The 26,508-nt window shown below is 39.8% G+C and overlaps 1 protein-coding gene across 3 annotated transcripts in view; it reads right to left on the minus strand.

The window, feature by feature from the left end:
• Positions 1–25,359, minus strand: part of ZMYM2 (zinc finger MYM-type containing 2) — a 116,139-nt gene extending 90,780 nt beyond the window's left edge. The window contains exons 1-2 of one of the 3 annotated variants that reach the window (XR_004279062.1): positions 25,189–25,359; positions 23,969–24,034 (exon numbers count right to left, since the gene is read on the minus strand). The gene's annotated coding sequence lies outside the window, so the exon portion shown is untranslated. The remainder of the gene's footprint in view (positions 1–23,968; positions 24,035–25,188) is intronic. The other 2 variants (XM_032314311.1, XM_032314312.1) reach the window with 2 other exon arrangements.
• Between the last annotated feature and the right edge of the window lie 1,149 nt (positions 25,360–26,508).

Genomic DNA, 26,508 nt, shown 5'->3' on the forward strand with positions numbered 1-26,508 from the left:
TACACATCCAACAAGCTTAACAAACTCCAAGTCAGATAAACTCAAAGATATCCACAAGACACATAATGGCTAACAAGGACTGAGAATTTTAAGAGAGAAGTCATCATGTATGATAAATGCTCAAAATAACATTTAGATTATCAGCTTATTTCTCATTAGAAACCATGGAAGCCAGAAACTAGTGAGATGACAATTAAAGTGATCAATAACAAAAAATGTCAACTAAGAATTCTATATCCAGCAAAAAATTCCTCAAAAATTTAAGGAGAAACTGGGGCACCTGGGTGGCTCAGTGGGTTAAAGCCTCTGCCTTCGGCTCAGGTCATGATCTCAGGGTCCTGGGATCGAGCCCCGCATCGGGCTCTCTCCTCAGCGGGGAGCCTGCTTCCTCCTCTCTCTCTCTCTGCCTACTTGTGATCTCTGTCAAATAAATAAATCAAATCTTTAAAAAAAAAAAATTGAGAAACTAAGACATTTCTAGAGCAACAAAAGTAGAGGGAGTTCATACCTGCATGAAATGCTATCCTTCAGACAACAGAAAAACACATTACAGAGTGAATTGAACCCATAAGAAATGAAGAACATAAGTAAAATTACCTATATAAATCAACAGAAAGCCAGTATTACTGTACTTTTAGTTTATAATTACTTTTTTCTCTATGATTTGCAAGACAAATATATAAAACAATTACCAGTATATGTTAATAAATACACATATAAAAATATAATCTGAGAAAAATAAGGGGGAGAACAGAAATATCTAACAGTTGAGTGCATAGTGCTGAAACTAAGTTGGTATTATTTCCAGTAAGTTGTAAATTTGAAATGATTCTAGGGGTGCCTGGGGTGGCTCAGTGGGTTAAAGCCTCTGCCTCCGGCTCAGGTCATGATCTCAGGGTCCTGGGATCAAGCCCCGCATCAAGCTCTCCGCTCAGCGGGGAGCCTTCTTCCCTCCCCTTCTCTCTCTGCCTGCCTCTCTGCTTACTTGTGCTCTCTCTCTCTCTGTCAAATAAATAAATAAAAATCTTTAAAAAATAATAATAAAATAAAATGATTCTAATCGTCAAGGTAACCCCTGAAAAAAAAAACATTTTAAATTACAGTTAAGGGGATCAAAAGGGTACACTAGAATAAAGTTAATCAAATACAAAAGAAGACAGTAAAGAAGAAATGGCGGGGGGGAGGGGAGAACGGGACGTAAGACGTACAGAAAACAAACAGCAAAATGGCAGAGGTGAATCCTTCCTTATTCATAATTATTTTAAATGTAAATAGGTTAAAATTATATTACAAAACAAAGACTGGCAGATTAGATTAAAATAAAACAGGATCTATGCATATGCTGTGTGGAAGAGACTCATTTTAAACACCAAGACACAAAGAGACTGAAAGTAGATAAATAGAAAAGACACTATGCGCAAACAGTAACCAGAGAACTCAATACAGTAGATACTCAGGATCAGTAAGACAGTCAGTAGACAGTATCAGCAAATATTCAGAAAGCAGGATCTCGGACAAAATAAACATTAAGTCAAAAAAGGTTATGAGATAAAGGAAGCCACTATATACTGATAAAAGATACAACCTATCAGGAAGATATAAAAATAATATATATCTATCTAAAAAAGAGTGGACCAAAATATATGAAGGAAAAACTGCCAAAATTAAAAATAATAGAAATAAAAACAGAAAATCAGAAAGTTAGAAATTAAACACAAACAATAAAATAAAATACAAATAAAACTACAATGAGCAAGGAAATTAAATCAGTCATCAAAAATCTCCCAACAAAGAAATGTCCAGGAACAGATAGCTTCACTGATAAATTCTACCAAACATTTGATGAAGAATTAACATTGATCCTTCTCAAAATGGTCCCCAAAAACTGAAGAGAACACTTCCAAATTCATTCTACAAGGCCAGCATCACTCTGATACCAAATCCAGACAAAGACATTACAAGAAAACTACAGGCCAACATTCCTTATGAATACAGACATAGAACTCAACAAAACAGTAGCAAATCAAAACCAGGAACATATTAAAAATAATATATATCATGACTATGTGGGATTTACCCAGAACGCAAGGTTAATTCAACTTAAGGAAATTTCTGCGACATGATAAAAGCCATATATAGAAAAAAACCATAGTTAGCATCCCACTCAATGGTAAAAGATGGAACGCTTTTCTTCTAAAATTAGAACAAATGGACAAATGCCTACTTTCATTATTTTAATTCAACATAGTATAGGAAGTTCTGGCCAGAGCAATTAGGCAAGAAATAAAAGGCATCCAAAGAGAAAAAGGAAAAAGAATCATTTCTGCAGCTGACATAATTTTTTTTGTTTTTTCCCTTTTTTTTAAGGGGCAATGGTGGGTGAGAGGGAGAAGGAGAAAGAGAATCTTAAGAATCTACACTGGATGTGGAGCCCGACCTGGGGATCAATCTCACAACCCTGAGGTCATGACTTGAACCAAAATCAAGAGTCAGATGTCTAACCAACTGAGGCATCCAGGCAGCCTGACATGACCTTATAGTGGAAAACTTAAGCAAAGTTTCAGAACACAAAATCAACATGAAAAGTAAGTTGCAGGGGCTCCTGGGTGGTTCAGTGGGTTAAAGCCTCTGCCTTCGGCTCAAGTCATGATCCCAGGTTCCTGGGATCGAGCCCCGCATCGGGCTGTCTGCTCCACAGGGAGCCTGCTTCCTCTTCTCTCTCTCTCTGCCTGCCTCCCTGCCTACTTGTGATCTCTGTCAAATAAATTTAAAAAATCCTTTAAAAAAAAAAAAAAAAGGAAAAGTAAGTTGCATTTCTACATACTAACATGAATAACCCAAAAAGGAAATTAAGAAAACAATTCAATTTACAATAACATCAAAAAGAATAAAATACATAGAAATAAATTTTACAGAAGAGACTGAAAGACTTGTATTATGAAATCTACAAATCACTGCTGAATTAAAACTAAAGACACAAATAAGTAAGATGTCTCAAGTTCTTGGACTGGAAGATTAACATTAAGATGACAATACTGGGCGCCTGGTGGCTCAGTGGGCTAAGCCGCTGCCTTCGGCTCAGGTCATGATCTCAGGGTCCTGGGATCGAGTCCCGCATCGGGCTCTCTGCTCAGCAGGGAGCCTGCTTCCCTCTCTCTCTCTCTGCCTGCCTCTCCATTCTACTTGTGATTTCTCTCTGTCAAATAAATAAATAAAATCTTAAAAAAAAAAAAAAAAAAAAAAAAAAAATGACAATACTGTGGGGCGCCTGGGTGGCTCAGTGGGTTAAGCCTTCATCTCAGGGTCCTGGGATCCAGCCCCACATTGGCCTCTCTGCTTAGCAGGGAGCCTGCTTCCCCCTCTCTCTCTGCATGCCTCTCTGCCTACTTGTAATCTCTCTGTCAAATAAATAAATAAAATCTTTTTTTAAAAAATGACAATACTATATCTGAAGCAATCTACAGATTTAATGCAATCCCTATCTTTGATCCATATGGATCTCAAGGGATGAGAATCTTGAGAAAGAAAAACAAAACTAGAGGGGTCTCATACTACCAGATTTCAGAACTAACTATAAAGCTACAGTACATTAAAACAGCTTAGTGCTGACATAAAGACAAATATACAGACCAATGGCATAGAATAGAGAGCCCAGAAAGAAATCTCCAGATATTCCAGATATTTGGTCCAATGATTTGACAAGGATGCCAAGACCATTCAATGATAAAGGATAGTTTAAAAAAAAAGGAAAAGAAAAACACACACACAAAAAAAAACAAACAAAAAAGACAGACTAGAACCCTTACCTTATACCACATATAAAAATTAACTCAAAATGGATCAAATACCTCTATTTAAAGAACTAAAACTATAGAACTCTTTTTTTTTTTAAGATTTTATTTATTACTTATTTGACAGAGATTACAAGTACACAGAGAGAAAGGCAGAGAGGAAGGGAAGCAGGCTCCCTGCTGAGCAGAGAGCTTTATGCAGGGCTCTATCCCAGGACCCTGTGATCATGACCTGAGCTGAAGGCAGAGGCTTTAACCCACTGAGCCACCCAGGTGCCCCAACTACAGACCTCTTAAAACAGAGGGAAAGCTTCATGACTTTGGATTTGTCAATGATTTCCTGGATATAAAACATTAAAAACACAAGCAATAAGAGAAAAACTAGACAAAATGGACTTCATCAAAATTAAAAACTTTTGTGCTGAAAGAAAAATACTGACATTCAAGATTACTCTACCCAGCAAAGTTTTCCATCAGGACTGAAGGAAATAAAGAATTTTCCAAACAGTGGCACCTGGGTGGCTCACTGGGTCAAGCATCTGCCTTTCGCTCAGGTCATGATCCCAGGGTCCCAGGACAAAGCAAGAATTTTCCAAATAAACAAAAGCTGATGGAGTTCATCATCACTAGCCTGACCTTAAAGAAACATAAGAGAGTTCTCAAGCAAAAACAAAAGGACACTAAATTATAACAGGAAAACATACAAAAATATAAAATTCACTGGTGAAGCTGAAAAAAAATTTAGAATTTTTGTGCAAAAAACACCATCTAGAGAATAAAAACACAACTCACAGAATGGGAGAAAATATTTGCAAATCCCGTATCTGATAAAGGATTTATATCCAGAAAGTATTAAGAATTCATACAACTCAACAAAAATAATTTTTTAAATGGGCAAAAGAATAAGTGGAGACATTCCCCACCCCCAAAGAAAATGTACAAACAACTGATACGTGCATGAAAAGATGCTCAACAGCATTAGTTAGGGAAATACAAATCAAAACCAAAAGATATCACCTCACATCCATAAGGATGGCTACTATCAAAATAAACCATATGATACAACACTCCCACTTCTAGGTACATACCGAAAAGAAATGAAAGCAGTATCTCCAAGAGATATTTGCACATTTACATTCCTAGCGGTAAGATTCAAAAATAGCCAAGAACTGGCAACCAAAAGTCCATGGGCAGATGATTATCAATAAATAAAATGTGATAGAAACATACAATGGATTATTATTCAGCCTTAAAAAGAAAGGAAAACATATTACATGCTACAACGTGAATGAATCTTGAGGACATTATACTAACTGAGAAAAGGTAAATAATGTATGATCACACTTACAAGAAGTATCTAAAGTCAATTCACACAAACACAAAGTAGGTGAGTGGTGACACCCACCACCAAAACAGAGTTTCAGTTTTTCAAGATGAAAAAGGTTGGGGGATTTGCTGCACTACAACGTGAATATACTTAACACTACAGAGCTATATACTTAAAAATGGTTATGATAATAAATTTCAGCATGTGATTTTGTAATAAAAGAATTTTTTAAAAGGAAGAAAGCCACATGACAACCACTGCACTGCAATTAGGATGGATTTCTTTTTATAAAAAATAACATTTTTATTTTTATTTTATTTTATATTTATATTATATTTATATTTTATTTTTATATTTATTTTATTATTATTTTATTTATTTGTATTTTTATTAAAAATAAGTTATTTAAAAAAAAATAACTGAGCCTGGGTGGCTCAGTTAAGTGTCTGCCTTCAGCTCAGGTCATGATCCCAGGACCTGGGATAGAGCTCTGCATCAGGCTCCCCCGCTGCTTATGCTCTCTCTGTCAAATAAGTAAAATCTAAAAAAATAAGAATAACAAGATGAATATATACAAAAACCAGAACACACTGAAAGAAAAAATTTGAACACTTCTGTACCGCTGCTCAGAGCCATGGAAATGGGGTACAGCCACTATGGAAAACAATAAATGAACAAATGATCAGTCAATTCCACTTCCTGGCAGATATCTAAAAAAAAATGAACGCTGGGACGTTCATATGAATACCTATGAACCAATGTTCACACCAGCATTATTCACAATGGTCAAAAGGTACAAATAGCCCAAAAGTCTATCAACAAATCAATGAGACAAGCAAGATGTAAATACAAGAGATTATTCAGCCCTCAAGAAAAAAAAGCCTGATACGTGCTACAACATAGAAAACCTTAAAATCTTGAAAACATTTTGTTAAGTAAACGAATTCAGACACAAAAGGACAAAATTTTTCTGGTTCTACTTATTTGAGGTACCTAGAATAGGTAAACAAAAAGAGACTAAAGGTAGAACAGAAGTGACCAGGAGCTGGAGGAAAGGGGTACTGGGCACTATTGTTTAGTAAGTATAGGGATTCTGTTTGGATGATGAGAAAGTTCTAGAAATGGATAATGGCGATTTAAAAAAAAAAAAATTGTGAATATACTTAATGCCAATGAACAATACACACAAAATTAGGAAAAAATGGGGATGCCTGGGTGGCTCAGTCAGTTGAGCGTCTGCCTTCAGCTCGGGTCGTGATCCCGGGGTCCTGGGATCAGGCCCTGAATTTCCTACTTGGTGGGAGCCTGCTTCTCCCTCTCCTCCCTGCTTGTACTCTCTCTCACTATCTCTGTCACTATCAGCCTCTCTCTCTCAAATAAATAAATAAAATCTTTTTAAAAATGGGAAAATATGGAAAATTTTACATTAGTGTATTTTACCAGATATTTATATTGGGGGGGGGACACAAATAAACACAATGATGAATTACCAAGAAAATATCTGCAACACACATCCGGGAAAAAAAAAAAAAATCAAGGCAAAGAGGTCCTATAGTCAGAACGATAAACAAACCATCAAAGAATAAAGGCCAGGGGGACCTGAGCGGCTCTGTAGGTTAAGCCTCTGCTTTCACCTCAGGTCATGAACTCAGGGTCATGAACTCAGGGTCCTGGGATCCAGCCCCGCATGGCTCTCTGCTCAGCAGGGAGCCTGCTTCCTCCTCTTTCTCTCTGCCTGCCTCTGCCTAGTTGTGATCTCTGTCTCTGTCAAATAAATAAATAAAATCTTAAATAAATAAATAAATAAATAAATATAATAAGCCCCCCCCCCCCAAAAGATAGTTTACTAGAAAAGTACAAATGGCTCTTGGAATTATGAACTATGAAGAAATGTAAATTTAAATTCTAAAGGGACACCACTTTTTTCTTACACTGTCAAAGATCAAAAGGTTCCTCCAAAAAGTTAAAAATAGTATTACCCTACAATCCAGTAATCACACTAGGTATTTACCCAAATACAAAAATACTAATTCAAAAGCATATGTGCACCCCAATGTTTACATAGCAACATTATCTACAACAGCCAAATTTTCAAACAGCCCAAGTGTACATCAACTGATGAATGGATAAAGAAGATGTGCTAATATATATGTATGCACACCCACATGTGCACGCAGGTGTACATACACACATACATACATACACACACGCTGGAATATCAGTTATAAAAAGTAATGAAATCTTGCCATTTGCAATAACATGGATGAAGATAGAGTATATTATGCTAAGCAAAGTCAGTCAGAGAAAGACAAACACCGTGACATGAGTTCACTCATGTGTGGAACTTAAGAAACAAAGCAAATGACCACAGGGAAAAAATAAAGAGAAGCAAACCAAGAAACAGGCTCTTAACTACAGAGAACAAATTGATGGTTACCAGAGGGGAGGGGTGTGGAGGGATGGGTTAAAAAGGTGATGTGAGGGACGCCTGGGTGGCTCAGTTGGTTAAGCAGCTGCCTTCGGCTCAGGTCATGATCGCAGAGTCCTGGGATCGAGTCCCACATCAGGCTCCTTGCTCTGCAGGGAGCCTGCTTCTCCCTCTGACTCTGCCTTCCACTCTGTCTGCCTGCCTCTCCATCTACTTGTGATTTCTCTCTGTCAAATAAATAAAATCTTTAAAAAAAAAAAAAAGGTGATGTGAATTAAGGAGTACACCTGTGATAAGCACCAGGTGTTGTATTGTGTTGAGTCACTATATTGTACACCTGACACTAATATTACCCTGTATGTTAACCAACTAGAATTTAAATAAAAACATAAGAAAAAAAGGATTAATAATACACAAAGAGTCTCATACTACAAAGCAGTGTGAACTGGTACAACTTCTATGAAGGGCAACTCAAAAAAGTATTTCTTTAACCAAGCAATTCCAGTTCTAGGATCCTTCCTATAGACATACTATCGACGTTTTGAAGAACAAAACATAAAGGATATTTATTGAAAAGTAAAACGATTGAAACACCCTAAATTTCTCTCAATACACCACTGATAAACTGAACGATGATGAAGACGACACAATGAAATACACTGCAGTCCTGGAAACAAGGCAGCTCTAAATGTACTTACATACTAATACATAACAACCTCTTGTAAAAATTAAGTACAAGCGAGGTACAGAACAATGGATAAACACAAACACCATACACACACAGAGAAGCACATACATACATACACACATGCATGTATAGGTTATCTCTAGATAAATTTTTAAGAAAATGGGATGCCTGGGGGTGCCTGGGTGGCTCAGTGGGTTAAAGCCTCTGCCTTCCACTCAGGTCATGATATCAGGGTCCTGGGATCGAGCCCCAGGTCGGGCTCTCTGCTCAGCGGGGAGCTGCTTCCTCCTCTCTCTCTCTGCCTGCCTCTCTGCCTACTTGTGATCTCTCTCTCTCTCTCTCTCTCTCTCTGCCAAATAAATAAATAAATAAATCTTTTTAAAGAAAAAAAGAAAGAAAATGGGATGCCTGGGTGGCTCATTCAGTTAAGCGTCTGCCTGTGGCTCAAGTCATGATCCCAGAGTCCTGGGACGGAGCACCACATCAAACTCCCTGCTTCTCCCTCTCCTTGTCCCTGCCATACCCCAGGCCTGTGCTCCTTCTCCTTCTGTCAAGTAAATAAATAAAATCTTTAAAAAAATTTTTTCTAAGAAAATCACAACAGTGGTTTGCCTATATGGAAGAGCACTGTGTAGATGGGTCAGGGAGAGAGGAACATCTTCCTTCTCACTGTCTTTTTTACCTTTTAAATTTGGTACCATAGCTATACACACTTGGAGCTGATTAGGATTTCACTGAATTAAGAGATTTGGAAACAAAAATATTAACATTTTGACATTACTGAATCCTTCCCATTCAGGCATACACACACCTTTTCATTCTACTTTTCTTATTATATCCTGTATTATTTTATAACTTCCCTCATAAAAGCCTTGCATATTCATTATAATTATTCCTATCTCTTGCAATAGTGAAAAGTATTTTTCCCATTACACTATAAAATGTTCATATAGCGAAGAAACACAGTAAGGTGTAAAAATACACAAAATGAAAAAATATACTATATGAACTATATATACATATGTATCTGTAACAAATAAAGAATTGATATCCATACTATAGAAAGATCACAGACTGACAAAAATTGGGGGCACCTGAGTGGCTCAAGTCAGTTAAGCATTCAGCTCACGTCATGATCTCAGGGTTGTGAGATGGAACCTTGAGTTGGGCTCTGTGCTCAGTGAGGGAAATTGCTTGGGATTCTTTCCATCTTCCTCTCCCACTCCCTCTGCCACCCTACCCCACATGAGCTCTCTGTCTAAAATAAATACATTCTTAAAAAATATAAATAAGGAGCCAAAAATGTAATTACTTGGTAATAATATGCAGTTCACATGAATTATCTGATTCGTGTGAATGCAATTCACACGAATGTGGAGAAACTAGTGGAAATGCAGTGAATATAGTAGGCCAGTGGAACATAATTTGACAGTTACTAAAACATACATGCACATATTCTGACTCAGCAATTCCTACTCTTACACCTACTCTCAGAATTTCCCCCTAGGAAAAACAAGCATGAACCCAGAGAAAACTACCACACATATATTCTGTGTAGCACTATAATAAACCATTGCAAAAAGACTAAATGTTCAACAGAATGTCTAAACTACATTAAATCTATCACATGAAATATCACACAACAGTTAAAAAAAAAGACATAACTCTTTATGTACTAACTCAAAAGATACCTAAGGCATACCACTAAGTGAAAAAAGCAAGCTGGAGAAAGGTATAGTATACATGATTTTAAAAATGCATACATGAGGGACGCCTGGGTGGCTCAGTTGGTTAAGCAGCTGCCTTCGGCTCAGGTCATGATCCCAGCGTCCTGGGATCGAGTCCCACATCGGGCTCCTTGCTCCGCAGGGAGCCTGCTTCTCCCTCTGCCTCTGCCTTCCACTCTGTCTGCCTGTGCTTGCTCTCACTCTCTCTCTCTGACAAATAAATAAATAAAATCTTTTTAAAAAAAAAAAATGCATACATGATACTACTATATAATTCTCATGGATACATTGTTAGTTTGTACACAGAAAAGAATTTGAAGTAATCAACACTAAATTGATAATACTACTACTAAGCATTGGGGAAGTAAGGAAAGGGGCCAGGAGACCAATGACTGATGACTTAACAGATAGATAATGGCCTCATGATGCTTTCACTACAAAAGTTTCTTTTTAACACACCGTCATCAGTTATCTAATGCTACGCTGGCTTTAGAAACTGATAAAAATCGTTAATATACTAAAAATCCACTCAAGGGTTATGAGAGAGTCTAAACAAAAATCCCTTAAAAAAAAATCTAGGGACGCCTGGGTGGCTCAGTTGGTTGAACGACTGCCTTCAGCTCAGGTCATGATCTCGGAGTCCCGGGATAGAGTCCCACATCGGGCTCCCAGCTCCATGGGGAGTCTGCTTCTCCCTCTGACCTTCTCCTCACTCATGCTCTCTCTCACTGTCTCTCTCTCTCAAATAAATAAAATAAAATCTTTAAAAAAAAAAAATCTAATAAATCAATCAATTAACTCATTCAGGTTATCTCTAGGGCACAGAATTTCTAGCTGTATGGAGTAATTTATTTCCCACAGGACCACAATTTAACTGGAAGGTACTGCCAAGTAATTTCAACTTTCATTGTGGATCTCATCCATTCCCTTGATTTTAAATATTTTTTTAAAGATTTTATTTATTTATTTGACAGACAGATCACCAGTAAGCAGAGAGGCAGGCAGAGAAGAGGAAGCAGGCCCCCTGCTGAGCAGAGAGTTCATCCCAAGATCCTGGGATCACCACCTGAGCTGAAGGCAGAGGCTTTAACCCACTGAGCCACCTAGGTGCCCTTGATTTTAAATATTACCAATACCCTAATCTCCTTAATGTATCTCAATCAAGATGTTTAAAAGTCCTAAACTGGCTACTTCCTATATCTAGTACTTTTAACTTGCTCTTTCACTCATATCTGCACATTCCCCAGTCTGCCATTTAGGAAAATTATGTGTCTTGCTACTCATACCAGAAACCTGCGGGTCATTTTTAATTTCTTCTTTCTTTACTTACAACTATATCATCCCCAAGTCCTATCCTACTTCCAAAATAAATACTGAAACTGTCCACTTTGATCCACCTCTTCTAATATTCCTCTAGTCCTAAAAATTCACCATCATTTTTCTGCAGCACTGACATTACCTACCACATTCCCCAGAACACACTTTTTACATGGCTTTCTAGTGTCTTGGGAAAAAAATGTAAATTTTTCCCCCCTCACCTGTAAGGTTCCTGCCAGATTTGATCCCTGCCTACATGTTAAGCTTAATTTCAGCACTATTCTTTCTTGCCCTGCTAATTAGGCTTCTGCTAAACTAAGCCTTCTTTTAGTTCGTGGAGGGTCCAAGACCCTCCTTGTCCCAAGGTGTCCTATGCACACAATCTTCCTCTGTCTGAAACAATCTCTTCAAACTTCTTTTCAGTCTCAGTATAAACTTTACTCCCTCATTTTCTAAGGCAAAGAAACAAAATTAAAAAAAAAAAAAAACTATTGAGAGGCACCCGGCTGACTCAGTTGGTAGAACAAACAACTGTTGATGTTGGGGTCCTGAGTTCAAGCCCCACAATGGGTTTAAGGCTTATTTAAAAAAAAAAAATTAGGGCACCTGGGTGGCTCAGTGGGTTAAAGCTTCTGCCTTCAGCTCAGGTCATGATCCTGGGATCATGGTCCTGGGATCAAGCCCCACATCGGCCTCTCTGCTCAGCCGGAAGCCTGCTTCCCCCTCTCTCTCTGCCTGCCTCTCTGCCTACTTGTGATCTGTCTGTCAAATAAATAAATAAAATTTTAAAAAAAAAAAAAAAGATTTAAAAAAAAATAAATTGAATGTAGGGACTACATCAAAATAGAAAGTTTCTGCACAGCAAAGGAAAAAACCAACAACACTAAAAGGCAACCTTTGGAATGGCAGACGATATTTGGAAATGACATATCTCATAAAAAAGTTAGTATCCAAAATATATAAAGAACTTATAAAACTCAACACCCAAGAAAGCAAATAAACCAATTAAAAATGGGCAGAAAACATGAACAGAAGTTTAAAGACAAACACATGGCCAAAAGACCCATGTAAAGATGCTCAACATCACTTATCATCAGGGAAATGCAAATCAAAACTATAATATCACTTTACACCTGACAGAATGGCTATCAATAACACAAGAAACAACAGGTATTAGTGAGGATGTGGAAAAACGGAACCTCCTTGCGGTGTTGGTGGGAATGCAAGTGGTGCAGCCACTCTGGAAAACAGTATGGAGTTTCCTCAAAAAGTAAAAAATGGAACTACCCTTGAGCTCCTGGGTTGGCTCAGTATGTTAAGCATCTGACTTGATTTAGGCTCAGATCATGATCTCAAGAATGTGGGATCACGCCCCATGTCATGCTCCTCGCTCAGCACAGTCTGCCTATAGATTATCTCCCTCTCCCTTCGCTCCTCCCCACAGGCATGCACGCCCTCTCTCTAATATAACACCTTTATTTTTTTTTTAAGATTTTATTTATTTATTTGACAGAAAGAGTGAGAGCGCACAAGTAGAGGGAGTGGCAGAGGAAGGGGGAAAAGCAGACTCCCTGCTAAGTGGGGAACCTGACCCAATGTGAGGCTCAATTCCATTACCCTGAGATCATGACCTGGGCCAAATGCAGCCTCGTAACTGAGCCACCCAGGTTTATAACACCTTTAAAGGAAAAAAAAAAAAAATGTAACTACTCTACGATCCAGCAATCATGCTACTAGGTATTTACTCAAAGAATACAAAATACTAATTCAAAAGCACCCCGATGCTTATAGCAACACTATCTATAATAGCTAAATTATGAAAACAGCCCAAGTGTCCACAGACTGACAAATGAAGAAAGACATGGTGTTTATGTATGTATGTGTGTGTTACACATACACACACACACACACACACGGTATTACTCAGCCATAAAAAAGAATTAAATCTTGCCATGTGCAATGACATCGATGGAGCTAGAAGAGTGTTATGCTAAATGTAATAAGTCAAAGAATGACAAATACCATATGATTTCACTCATATGTGGAATTTAAGAAACAAAACAAACCAACAAAGGGAAAAAATAAAGAGAGGCAAACCAAAAAAGAGACTCTTAACTATAGAGAACAACCTGATAGTTACCAGAAGTGAGGTGGATGGGTTAAATAGATAATGGGAGGTTGGGAGGGCCTGGGTGGTTCAATCAGTTAAGTGTCTGCTTCAATTCAGGTCATGATCCCAGACTCCTGGGATCAAGCCCCACATCCCACTCTCCCACCCACCCTGCTTGTACTCTTGTCAAATAAAAAATAAAATATTTTAAAAAGTAAAACAGATAATGGGGATTAAGGAGTGTACTTGTTGTGATGAGCACCAGGAGATATAGGAAAGTGTTCAATCACTGTATTATAGACCTGAAACTAATATTGCACTGTATGTTAACTGGAATTTATATATAAACTTTAAAAAATGAAAACAAATGTCACTCAAGAGCCTTCCCTATCAAACACTTCATTAACCATATCTGGTCTAAGTTAAGTTCTCCCTTATTATACTCGCGTCATCACACACATTTCCTCAACTAAACTTATCCAGTCTGTAATTTTGTTTACTTGTAATCTGTATTCCCCATTAGGCTGTGTGTTCCATGAGGGAAAAGCCCTACGGATTTATCGTCTATCACTGTATCCTCTGTACTTAAAATAATGCCTGAATAATTACTGAATGAATATTTTCCTCTAATAAAAGGAGGTAACAAATAACCTCTGTGAATTCTTCTTTGGTTTTTTTACTTCTATCCCCCAACACTTCCCCACAACTGAATTTTAGCTCTCTCTCTCCCTCCCTTCCTGTGATCCACGTAACAATCATTTCACCCTTGAGCTTCAGTTTACCCATTATAAAACAGTAAATTAAAAATGTTCTCAAAAGATGAAACAATAAAAACCTCTGCCCTGTGTCTTTCATCATGACTTTTTATTACCTCCAATTTCAATCTACATAATTAGTAACGCCGCTTAATCTTAGACCCTATTAAAAGTTATCATGCCCTATCCCTTTTTAATCCTTAACCAAAACAGCTAAATAAACCCACACTTCCTTCTCCAATGTAGTTTAAAATCTACAATAACACAAGTAAACTTCAACCATGTATGTTAATTTGGAAACATTCATTTATTCTTAAAACACTTGGTATTTCAAATCTAAGATCCAGAAAATGACTTTTTTTTTAATATATTTTATTTATTTACTTGACAGACAGAGATCACAAGTAGGCAGAGAAGCAGGGAAAGAGAGAGGAAGAAGCAGGCTCCCTGCTAAGCACAGAGCCCAACGAGGGGCTCGATCCCAGGACTGTGGGATCATGATCTGAGCTGAAGGCAGAGGCTTTAACCCACTGAGCCACCCAGGCTCCCCCAAATGACTGTCTTGGATATTAAATTTTCCCAGTGTTTTTAACATGACAGAATGAAGGGCTTTACAAAGAATACACTTTGCTTACATGAGTTCAGAAGTCCCATGATTAAGAGCCATCCAACCTAATGAAACAGTAAAACCTGCATCAATAAGCAAATGAGATCACAGATTCAAAAAGGCTTCAGGTACTAAGAATCTATTTCTCCAATACAGATTTTTACTAAAGAAAAATCTATTCCCTTTGTTGCTGAAGACTCGAAACTCATGTCAATTTTTTTTTCCTGACAAGATTTTTCATTTATTCATTTGAGACAGAGCACAAATACACAAATTGTGAAAGAGGTTCAGAATGGAGAGGAAAAAGCAGACTCCCTGCTCAGCAGGGAGTTCAATCAGGGCTGGAGCCCAACACAGGCCTCGATCCCAGGTCCCCAATCTGGTCATAATCTGCACCAAAGGCAGAGGCTTAACCAACTGAGCCAGTCAGGCACCCCAAAACTCACGACAATTTTTACCAGATCCTCTTCACATGTTCGTTGGTCTTAAAATGAAACGAATACAGAGAGAACATAGGAGTATACCAAAGAAAACCTGCGTTTTCTCCCCTTTGGTGGACAAATTACAGAAAATAAATAGACAATCCTACCCATCATATACAATTCAATGTCAGGGTTTTTTTTTTAAATATCTAGTAAATATGTACAACTCTGAAGTAAAGGCATGCAGTCTTATTTTAGTTTAACCCTTTTATTCAACCCCTTCATGACTAGAGTTCTCCTTTTTTGTCTCTGAATTTTATTACATATATAATAAAATAACAGTAACAGCTACCATTTATAAAAGACACAATTGGTAGCATGATCGCAATTACCATAAAAATTACCATAAAATTTAGATACCTTAAATATGTTATTATCACTACTACCCCAATTTGCAGATGTGTAAACTATTCTGAGTAAACAGGTAGCTTTCCTATGTTCCATCGCTGTTAGGTGCAAAACCAGAGTCTGTGCCCTAAGTCCACACATTATACCACACTATCCCTCAATCACACAGAACTGAGACTTAAGAACTATTCTAATACAACAACCACTAGAATTCAAACGTTAATCAACTGAAGATTTCTGCAACATAAGGATAGGGAAAGAATTACAAGAATGTCAGACTTGTGTAGAAAATGTCAGTTAATGATAATATACATGCAAAATATTAGTATGATGAACAGGGAAAAAATTTAAGAATACATATTTAAAATACAAATTTAAGAATACACATTTAAAAATGTAAACATCTCAAATAAAATGGGATTGGGGGGAGCTTCCATTTTCTACATCACATTTCCTTAGTACTTTAAAATTTTAAGGGCATGTTTTATTTTTATAACCAAAATATTAAGAACTGCCCTGACATGCATGTAACTACTAACGTCTGTATATTACCTGTTATGCTTCATTGTTTATACTCATTCATTACATGACTGTAAAATGAACACTGAGAACCTATTAAAAATCACATGTAACACATTTCCTAATTGATTTATTCTTTTTAGGGGTTTTAAGCTTAGTTCCTATTTTGTTTCACAAGCCAACAAGAATCTCTCAAATTTTTACAAAGTGAGTAATGTGATCAGACAGGGCTTTATGAAAAATTAATCTGGCTATAGACTGGATAAGGAATAGGATGAAAATTCCCTTGTAAACATAACTCCATTATTGAACACAATGGACTACAGTCAATGTATGAAACAAAACTAGAGAGAGCTGAGGGTCTCAGGACGTAAAAACACTTAAAGGTCTCAACATTTGAGTCAAATGAGGGGAAGTAAAGGAGATAGTCAGAAGTATAAGACCACAGTCCCAGAAATCAAGAGTTTCAAGGAATATTAAATTTCAAATGCTAGAGAATTAAGATGAGAAAGAAGCACTTTAGGATTTGACAATTAAATCACTAGCAACCTCAAAAATACAGATTTGGCACAGTGTTGTGAGCACAAATCAGCAAAACTTCTTCTGAAAAATAAGGGGAAAACAAAGAAGTTACGAGGAGTGGAAAGACTGCCGAGATTCTGAAGGATAGAGCACGTTAGCATACTTACAGACTAACAAAGAAGCAGACACAGAGAAATCGGTGAAGGGAAAAAATTCCTTCCCTCTACCATCTGATGAGCATTCAGACGAGTCTATTTTACCAGTGGTGGCAAAAAAAATTCATGGTGTTTGGTCGACTCAGTCAGATTAAGAATCTTAGCAGCTATTAACTGATCACCCACTGAGCAGTCACATACTCTGTATGATTCTTAATTTTTATATCATAGCAATCACAGAAAAGCAGGCATTATTATACTCATTTGTCAGATGAGTAAACCAAGGCTCAGAGATTAAATAACTTTCTACAGATCACAAATTGGTAAATAAATGGTAAATCAAAACTGGTTTTAACAATTTTATAGGGGCATAATTTTCATACAATAAAAACTTACTTATTTTAGGGTTGCCTAATTGCAAGCATCTCTTGATTTTGCTCTGGTCATTATCTCAGGGTACTGAGAGCAAGCCCTGCAACAGGGAGTCTGCTTGGGATTCCCTCTCTCCCTTTCCCTCAGCCCCTCCCTCCACTAGTTGGTTTCTGTACCTCTCTCTCTCTAAAATAAATTTTAAAATCTTTATATTTATTCATTTTAAGTGAAAAGCTTGACAATTCTTTGTAAATTTATACACTTATGCAATTATCACCACTATCTAGTTTAAGAAAACTTTTATCATCCCAAAACTTCCCTCAAAAGCAAGGGCAGATTTGAACCCTGATCTCTTCTGGCTCTAAACTCATGTCACACCACAAAGGCCCTAGCAACATCAAGTAACAAAAATAATTTTTTTAGGCAGAAAAAACTCAAATTAACTCCCATTAGCTCCCCATCCATGTGAGGCACCAACATAACATTAGAACCACACCCACATTCCATGATCTCAAAAATTCAAAAAGTTTACTAAAATTTGGATATGCCTCATACAAGTAGAGCAAAAAAAAGTACAGATACTGTGTGCTTTTTTTTTAAATGTAAAAGCAGTTAGAAATGGGAAAAACAAATGAAAAAGTCCAGGAGGAAGGTAGGATGAAATCAGCTGAGCAAGGACACAGGATGGAAAAATGTAATCTGTGGATGAAGAAAAGAAAATAATAGAAATCAGGAGTTTGGGTCATGGAAGACAAAGACTTGAACAGAAGCTTTTCTTTGATATGCAACATAAAACTGTTCCGATACAGAACAAAATGACTTACTAAGCAGAAATTAAAACTTAAGAAATAGAACTATACAGTATTAAGCGAGTCAAACAAAAATAAACACACACACACACACACACACACACACACACACACAAATAGAAACACAAGGTGAAACATTCATAGTAATTAAAGTTGTAAAGTTAAGGGGTGCCTGGGTGGCTCAGTCAGTCAACTATCTGCTTTGGCTCAAGTCATGATCCCAGGGTACTGGAACCAAGCCGCAAGTCTGGCTCCCTGCTCAGTACCTACCTACAGAACATAATTTTCATGACTACCTGACATTAATAAACACTATTAATACATACATTATTGAATAAATGATTTCTGCAGTGCCCTAATTACCCTGAACTATTCTCAGTCTGGTCCAGCAAGCTCAATAGTGCAAAAAATACATTTTCTAGTCAAAAGACATGCCTTTTAGAAATGATTATAAAACTGTTCCAGTATTACAAAAAAAAGTCTCTTTAAGTTACGAAACCATGGGGCGCCTGGGTGGCTCAGCGGGTTAAAGCCTCTGCCTTCGGCTCAGGTCATGATCCCAGGGTCCTGGGATCGAGCCCCACATCGGGCTCTCTGCTCCGCGGAGAGCCTGCTTCCTCCTCTCTCTCTGCCTGCCTCTCTGCCTACTTGTGATCTCTGTCTGTCAAATAAATAAATAAAATCTTTAAAAAAAAAAAAAAAAAGTTACGAAACCATAATTTCACCTCCAAACTCTTACAATAATAAATCAGATAATATATCTATCTAGGTGGGTACAGCAAAAGTATTGACATTGCCATAAAGTAAAAAAACTAAAGAATCTGTCTCATTGTATGTCACATTTTGTGACCTTTCTTCTGTCTGAAATCTCTAACTAGGCACCACAATCTGACTTAAAATTGCCATTTAAGTATTTTTCTTAACCAACCTAAATGTACAGTTAGAAAGAAATGTTTACTCTGAGAACTGTAACATCTTTCCCAATTTTTAATGAGGTCACAACAATTAATTCTACTAGTAAATTACAATTACTCTTAAATTACAATTTAATATTAATTTTAAATGAGAACCATATTAAAATATTTAATAATTTAAGAATGAAATGTTTTAAAACTTTTTCTAATGAAGCTATAGTTGGCATGTAACACTGTATTAGTTTAAGTGTACTTTTTTCTAACCTTTAAATCTGAAATTCACATAACAAATTCAACCTTCAAATTTACTAGGAACACCAGGGGGAAAAAATCTAGTACATTCTGGAAAAGTAGGAGAAACCTGATCCTTGGCAGTCTACTGAGATTAAAAAGCATGGTTAAAATGGTAATGTAATTCTTCAAATATAAACAAAACTAGACAACATGTAATAATTAAATACTCAAATCTTTTTTCTTATTACCTACTTACCGTAATAGCCAAAATTTACTCTTAAATCATTTCTTGTAATAGTTAAGTATAAATACTTATAAGACAGTAATCAAATCAATAAAAATAAAACCCCAAAAATCATATACTTCTTTCAATTTAAGGACCATAAATTTTTCTTAAATTTTGTTACTTCTAACTTTCAATGATCTGCTATTAAGTTAAAAATAAAATAGGGGGCACCAATGGATTAAGACTCTGCCTTTGGCTCAGGTCATGATCTTCCGGTCCTGGGACTGAGCCCTGCATTGGGCTCTCTGCTCAGCAGGGAGCCCGCTTACCCGCAACCCCCACCGTCTGCCTCTCTGCCTACTTGTGACCTGTCAAATAAATAAATAAAATCTTAAAAAAAAAAATAGTACTAAGAACAAATCCCAAACAAGTCATGTAACCAAGTGATTTCATAAACCTCTCTAAAACATCTTTTTTAAACTTCACAACCGATTTTCCCATTGGTTTACAAAAATTATTCTGCAGTTCCGAAGTGTTATATAACACTTGATGCAAAAAATTAATAGATTTTAAAATACACAATAAAACAACAGATATGCTCACACAATCCAAATTTTAACACATTTAAGAAGACCAATTTATCTTGTTACCAAGTTTGTGTCTGGTGCTGGCCCTTATAATTTCCTTACCATTGCTATTTTAATAATAAAAACCTAGGATTCCAAACTGACTTGTTTAAAAAACAGGTTGCAGATAAAAAGAAATTTGCAATTCCAACTATGTAGAACAGAACTTTCTTGCTCGTATATAACCAAAATAAAAAATAAAATTCAACTGTTACCCAGAATCCCAAAGTAAAAATTTATGGATTTATGCAACAGCAGTTTTTCTCACTGACAACCTTATAGGTCTTACATATTAGAGTTGTGCATAAGAACTTTCAGATTTGAATAGATCAAAGTCCTGTTAAAGACTAAAATCCTAACTCCACTCTCTGACAGGAATAGAAGAAAATTAAACAAATGAAATTAAGAAATGGAAAATGCATGGAGTCAAAGTAACTTAAAATGCCCTACACAAATATTACTTGAGAATCCAGTGGGAGAAAAGATTTGCATTTGGGCTCATCTAAAAATATACACACAAACTGAATATCTCAAAGTCTTCTTAAAATAAATGTTATTCAATACAATAACATATATGTTAATAGTTAATGGGGCAGAGACGGATATTAATGTCTAGAAGAAAAAAATGTAAAATTTCTAATTATACCACACCTTTTCACAACATAGAGTGCCCAATATTTCATACATACTTTTCCCATCACAATACTACAGCATCTGATTTTAAGACTCACTTCATCTCAAATGCATTGTTTATGCACTTTTGTACCTCAAAGGCAAAACAGAATAATCTTTAAGAAAAGAACACTGTCTGCACTGAGAGTGGAACCTGCTTAAGTAAGATACTCTCTCTCCCTCCCCCCTCTTAATAAAAAACAAAACAAAACAAAAAAACCACTGTTGTAAAAAGACAATACATCAAGCTCTATATCCATGCAAAATTCTGAAACATTCAAATGTCAGCTTCTGTGTGGTATCTGAGTGATTCAGGGTTGTCTCACCACATGAGGTACAAAAAACCTGCCCCATGAGATTATGTAACACTGAAAAGTAGAAATCACCCTGTATCTTTTCTCCAAGTGTTTAAGAAGAGGACAGGTGGGGGGTGCCTGGGTGGCTCAGTCTGTTAAGCATTGGACTCTTGGGTTTTGGCTCAGGGAATGATCTCAGGGACATGAGATCAAGTCGCAAGTGGGGTTCTGCACTTAGCTCAGAGTCCGCTTGAGATTCTCTCCCTCTACCTCTGCCTCAACCCCCACTTGTGCACACATGCACTCTTAAGCATTAAAATGATTTTTTTTTAAATCTTTAAAAATGACAGACGTGGGGCGCCTGGGTGGCTCAGTTGTTAAGCATCTGCCTTTAGCTGAGGTCGTGATCCCAGGGTCCTGGGATCCAGCCCACTGGGCACCTTACTTGGTGGGAAGCCTGCTTCTCCCTCTTCCACTCCCTCTGCTTGTGTTCCCTCTCTCACTTGTGTCTCTGTCAAGTAAATAAATAAAATCTTTAAAAATAATAATAAAATGTCAGGCAGGAGAAGGGGGATACATACTATTAAGGATGCACTAAAGAAAGATGCCATAAATATAAAAGAGTACTTTTAACTGCTGAAACACTTCATATATACACATAAAAGCACCTAACTCACATTAAGTGCCCAATAATATGTATAACAAAGAACTTATTTAGTCAAGGTCAATTAAATCATCAGGTTATCTTCATCTTACTGTATGGCATGTTAAAGCACCATTAGTTGGTCTTTTTAAACAAAAGAATTTTAAATTCTGAGCTAAATCATTAAGCATAACAAGAACCACATTTCAGTATTACCATTAAGAACCATGGCTTTCATAATTATATTTGTGTTGACATTACATATAGTCCTGGTTATACATTTTGTATGTCCTCATCTCCAAATGTCTATTAAATATAACCAATTACCGACCTTTCTCCTATCAACACCAAAATTAAGAACAAAGAAAAAAATCTGAGAAAGTTAAATTTTTTGTGAAAATACGTGGTAATAAGCATTGCCCATCTATGTGGAAGATCTGATCCTTGATCCATTACATCAATGACTTAATCCCTGAAGAACCTTAAATTCATCAGACAATATATTCACTCAAGTTGCAGTATTTAAGAGAGACTCTACACAGACTTACTGAAAAGAATATATTACTTCTGATACAAATAGACAGTTTTTTAAAAATTTTATTTATTTTTGTGAGTGAGCACGGGCATGCACACACACACACCAGCAGTGGGAGGAGGGAGAAGCAGACTTCCTGCCCGATTTGGGGCTCAATCCCAGGACCCTAGGTCATGACCTCAGCCAAAGATGCTTACCCAACTGAGCCACCCCGTCGCCCCTCAAATAGACAGTTTTTAAATAAGGCATAACTGCAGTTCTATAATTTTTTTTAGAAGGTACTCAATAAGATTCAAACATTTGCTATCTATCTACCTATTCTCTAGAAGATAAGCTGAAAGGATTCTAACCTTGGCTTTTTCACTGTTTCAATTTCCATGTGCATAAAGCCAGTATGTACTTTAAAACAGGACAGCTTAGTTGCTGAACTTAAGGCACCTTAATCAAACTGCTTGTTTGACACTACTATTACTACCTGGTACCTCCCTATGCCTCTGTTTTCCCCTCTACAAATTAGAAATAAAAACAGTACATGTATCACTGGTCTCTCACAATATCACACTACCATAGAGTACTTTTTTGTGAGGATTATATTACTTAATTCATTTAAAAGTCGGTCTGGATATGTGTTGATAATTATAAAATGTAAATGACAGAAACACAAAGGTTCAGCATATTGTCCTCATTCATTAAATTTAACTTTCCATAATAAACTTTTTTTTTAACTTAGAATTGTACTGGCATACAATGAGGGCTCAACATGTGCCACTTTTATCAGTCTGCAGGCTACTTGCTAAAACTAAAGGAAATAATACATGAAAGTGCCTTGTATTGTGCCTAGAATGTTGTGTATCAAAATATAAGTTGCCATCCTCACATCATCTTTCAGGTCAGTATTCAGCAAAATATTCATCACCTATTAATTATCTTTTGATCCATTTGGGACTTAATATTTAAGCATAAGCTACTATATTTATGACTCACCTCTGACAAAGAGCTACAAGTTACAATATCAACAGTCAATGAGATACAGTGTGTCCAGAGCTCAGGAAATACACTGAGTCCAGAGTGGAGCTTCACTGATATTTTGTACCTAATCTCAACTGACAGAAATTTTGACTGGTTTTGTTTATTGTCTAGCATATTATAAGACTGCTCCTCAAAACCAACAAATTACAAGCATTAAACAATAACTCAGGTGACACATTCAAGAATGACTCAAGTGAAGACTAATCAACACAGAAGATGGACGACCAAGAGATTATCTGGAGCAGTGGAGTGGTGTAATCTGCATAGTAGCTAGTAACCTAGTTGGATAAACTAAAGTACTAGAAGTGTTGATTTCATGCCCTTTCCTAAACAAAGTCATGAAAGAGATCTACCAACTATGAACCCTAAGAGTCTTTTAAATCAGACACGAACGGAAAGTCAAATGATTGTATTTTTTCCAATACCTACAATCAATGATCCATTGTAAAGAAGAAAAAGTGTTAAAGATGGTTGCATGCATAGCATTTAAAACGAATTAACTTCAATTCCCACTTTGGAACTCTAGAGGGCACCAGAAATATGCCCTCCTTTGCACCACCCCTCCTCCCGGGTAACGTGAGCAGCTGCAGGAGCCCGTCGTCTGGTTGCTGAGGTTGGTATTGCAGCAGCAGGAGAGATGTCTGCAGCGGTGGAAACAGCAGCGCCCACTCCCAGCTGCCTCACCAGCCATTACCCAGGCTTCACCCCGGGGGCAGCTGCCACCCAAGGGAAAGCTCCTCCCCCTCAAGACAACGGGGACAGACAAGTCCCATGGCTGAACCCCTACAAACTGACAACGTCCTTTAAGAACAACATATTAGGGGCAAAGGACTCACAATGGGGGTGTTTTCCTCACTTTCTGCCAAAGATGCACCAACTGGAGTTGAAGGCGATTCCTGGTCCTGGGGTAAGAGGAAAGATGAAAAATGGATCAAGAACATCCAACCATGTGGGAAAACCGAGCCCTTTCCACCAGGATTCCTCCTGAAGACGATAAGGGAGTAAGAGGTCAAGGAGGTTTGGCCCTTCTATTATTACTCCCCAACCCGCAACCAGCAATCCTCTCCTACGTAAAGTAGAGGAAAACCACGCAAAATATATATCTGGGAACAAAACCCACGTGAAAAGCAAAATCTGGAGGGAGGAGGCTGGAGGGCACCAAGCCTACTAACTGGGAAGGGGCGGGCGGGGGAGGGGGGGAAGGGCAAACGTTGCCTCGACGCCAGCAAAGGAATTGTATTCCCTCCTAAATTTGCCCACCCCAGCGTCATCCCCGTCACTCTCCACACCAATTCGGAGGTAAGGGGCGGCTCACGTCACCGTCGGGGTGCTATCTCCCATATTTGCCCCAAGCAGTTGCCCTGGGCCCGAGACTTGCCCGCCCGCCCCCCCCCCCCCTCGCTTGCAGTCGGCGACCGGCAGCGCTGCCTCCCCGTCCGCCATTAGAGACCCAGCCAAACAATACGTGAGGAGCAAGAGCCGCGCAACGCAACCCAGGAAAGAGAAGAGCGACGGAGGGGACCGGGTGGGGAAAGAGGCAGCACCCGCGCCCCGAAAAACTTGGGGACCTCAGGCTACCGCGGAGACGGTCGGAGCGCAGCCCCGAGAGCGGGAGAACGAACTGAAGCGCCCCTCCCCCCACCCTTCCACCACCACCCCCCCGCCTCAAGAAAGAAAGGAAAAATACCCCGCGACCTCCCACAGCCCCGACCCGGGCAGCCCCCGCCCCCCGAGAGACCCCCGCCTCTGGCGTCCGCCTCACCCAGCCCTCCCGGCCTCGCCCTCACTCTCGCAGCCCTTCGGGCCGCATGCGAAGACGCCTGTGACATGAGCGGAGCCCGGAGCAGCCCCCGAGGCCCCGACGCGGTTGCGGCGACGGCGGCCGCGCCGCGGGGTATTAATCCCGGGTCGGTGGGAGGCTCCGGAGGTTGCCCTCACCCATCTCCGCCTCCCCAGTCGCCTCCGCCTCCGCCTCCTCCTCCCGAGGCTGCGCGGCTCCCAGCCACCCCCACTATCAGCGGACCTGGACTGGAAAGACAGCGGGGATAAGCCTCACCCGGTTCTGGCTGCGGCTCCGCGGAACGAACCTCCCCTCCCCCGGCCCACCCCCCCTTCAGCAACACGCACAACTCCGCTCGGTCCAGTCCCGGGTTTAGAGCTGGTGAGGAGGAGGAGGAGGAGGCGGAGGAGGCGGCGGCGCGGCCGTGCCCGGGAAGGCCCCGCCCTCCGCACCCTCATTGGCTGGCTGGAAGGGCGGTCCGGGGCGCCTCCGGGACGTCCATTGGCTACATCTGCCTTCCTTCAGCCCCCCCCCCGAGGGGGTGGTCCGGAGGGCAGTCCATCAGGAACAGACCACACCCTCCGGCGTTGCCATTCCACTCCCCCCTCGGCCGGCGCTCGGCCCTCGGCCGCGTCCCCTCCCCTTCTTACCCCCGCCTACCAGACCGCCCCCACCCCCAGGTCCGTCAGGGTCAGGCCGCCCGAGTTTCGCTGCCCGCTGCACCGGCCCCTGGCTCGGTACCCGGGGGCCCAGGGTGCTCTCCAGGGCCCCGCACAGCCCGAGGGATGGAGGCCGTCGTCGCCTGCCCTAGCTCGGGCCTGGACGCCCAGGCCCCTGGAGCCGCTCCCAACGACCCTGTCCGAGGAGCGACGCGGCCTCGATGTCCCCAACGCCCTCCCTGTCCAATGCCTGAAGCTCCCCGTGAGGGGCGAGCCCGGCAAGGGGCTGGGGCGAGGCAAAGTGGGAGGTCGGGGCAGCGCTTGAAGTGAGTTTCCGAATGTGCTGAGGGGAGTGGGAACACTTCCACCCTCGCCTCACCCCCGTGGGGAATTGTCCCCCCACCTCCCGTCATGGCTGCAGGAGGAGACGACGTCCTCCATTTTGTCGGGACTGCTGTGGGAACTTGGGACCAATTCAAAACCAAACCCGTGGGGCTGGGAAACTTGGCCCCGCGAAGCCCCAACTGGGTTCCGCCATTCGGCCGAGGGGATAGCCCTTGATTCCAGCGTCTGCGCCTGAGGGGCCCTTGGGGGACGGGTGCCACGGTGGAGAGACTCAGACGCCGCTCCCCGCCTCCATCAACCAAGATGGAGGAAGCTGCTGGCTCCCCTGGAGCTGGGCTCCCGCCTGTTGGAGGGGCTGGAGCCTCCCCTCAGTGTGTCCTTCGGCGCTGCCGTCGTCCTCCTCCGCAGACTCTTTCGGTTGCCCTCCCCCAGCCTCTATCCAGCCTCTCCACTGCCTTCCACCACCTCCTGGTCCTCAACGGTTGATGGAGACTCCACTCCACAGCTCAATCGCTTCGCCCAACCAGGGCCCGCCCGATTGCGGGCAGCGAGCGAAGGTGCGGAGTGTTGCGGCGCGCCGCGGGGCGGGCGT

This window comes from Mustela erminea, chromosome 15 (assembly GCF_009829155.1).
Source record: "Mustela erminea isolate mMusErm1 chromosome 15, mMusErm1.Pri, whole genome shotgun sequence".
Classification (NCBI taxonomy): Eukaryota; Metazoa; Chordata; class Mammalia; order Carnivora; family Mustelidae; genus Mustela; species Mustela erminea.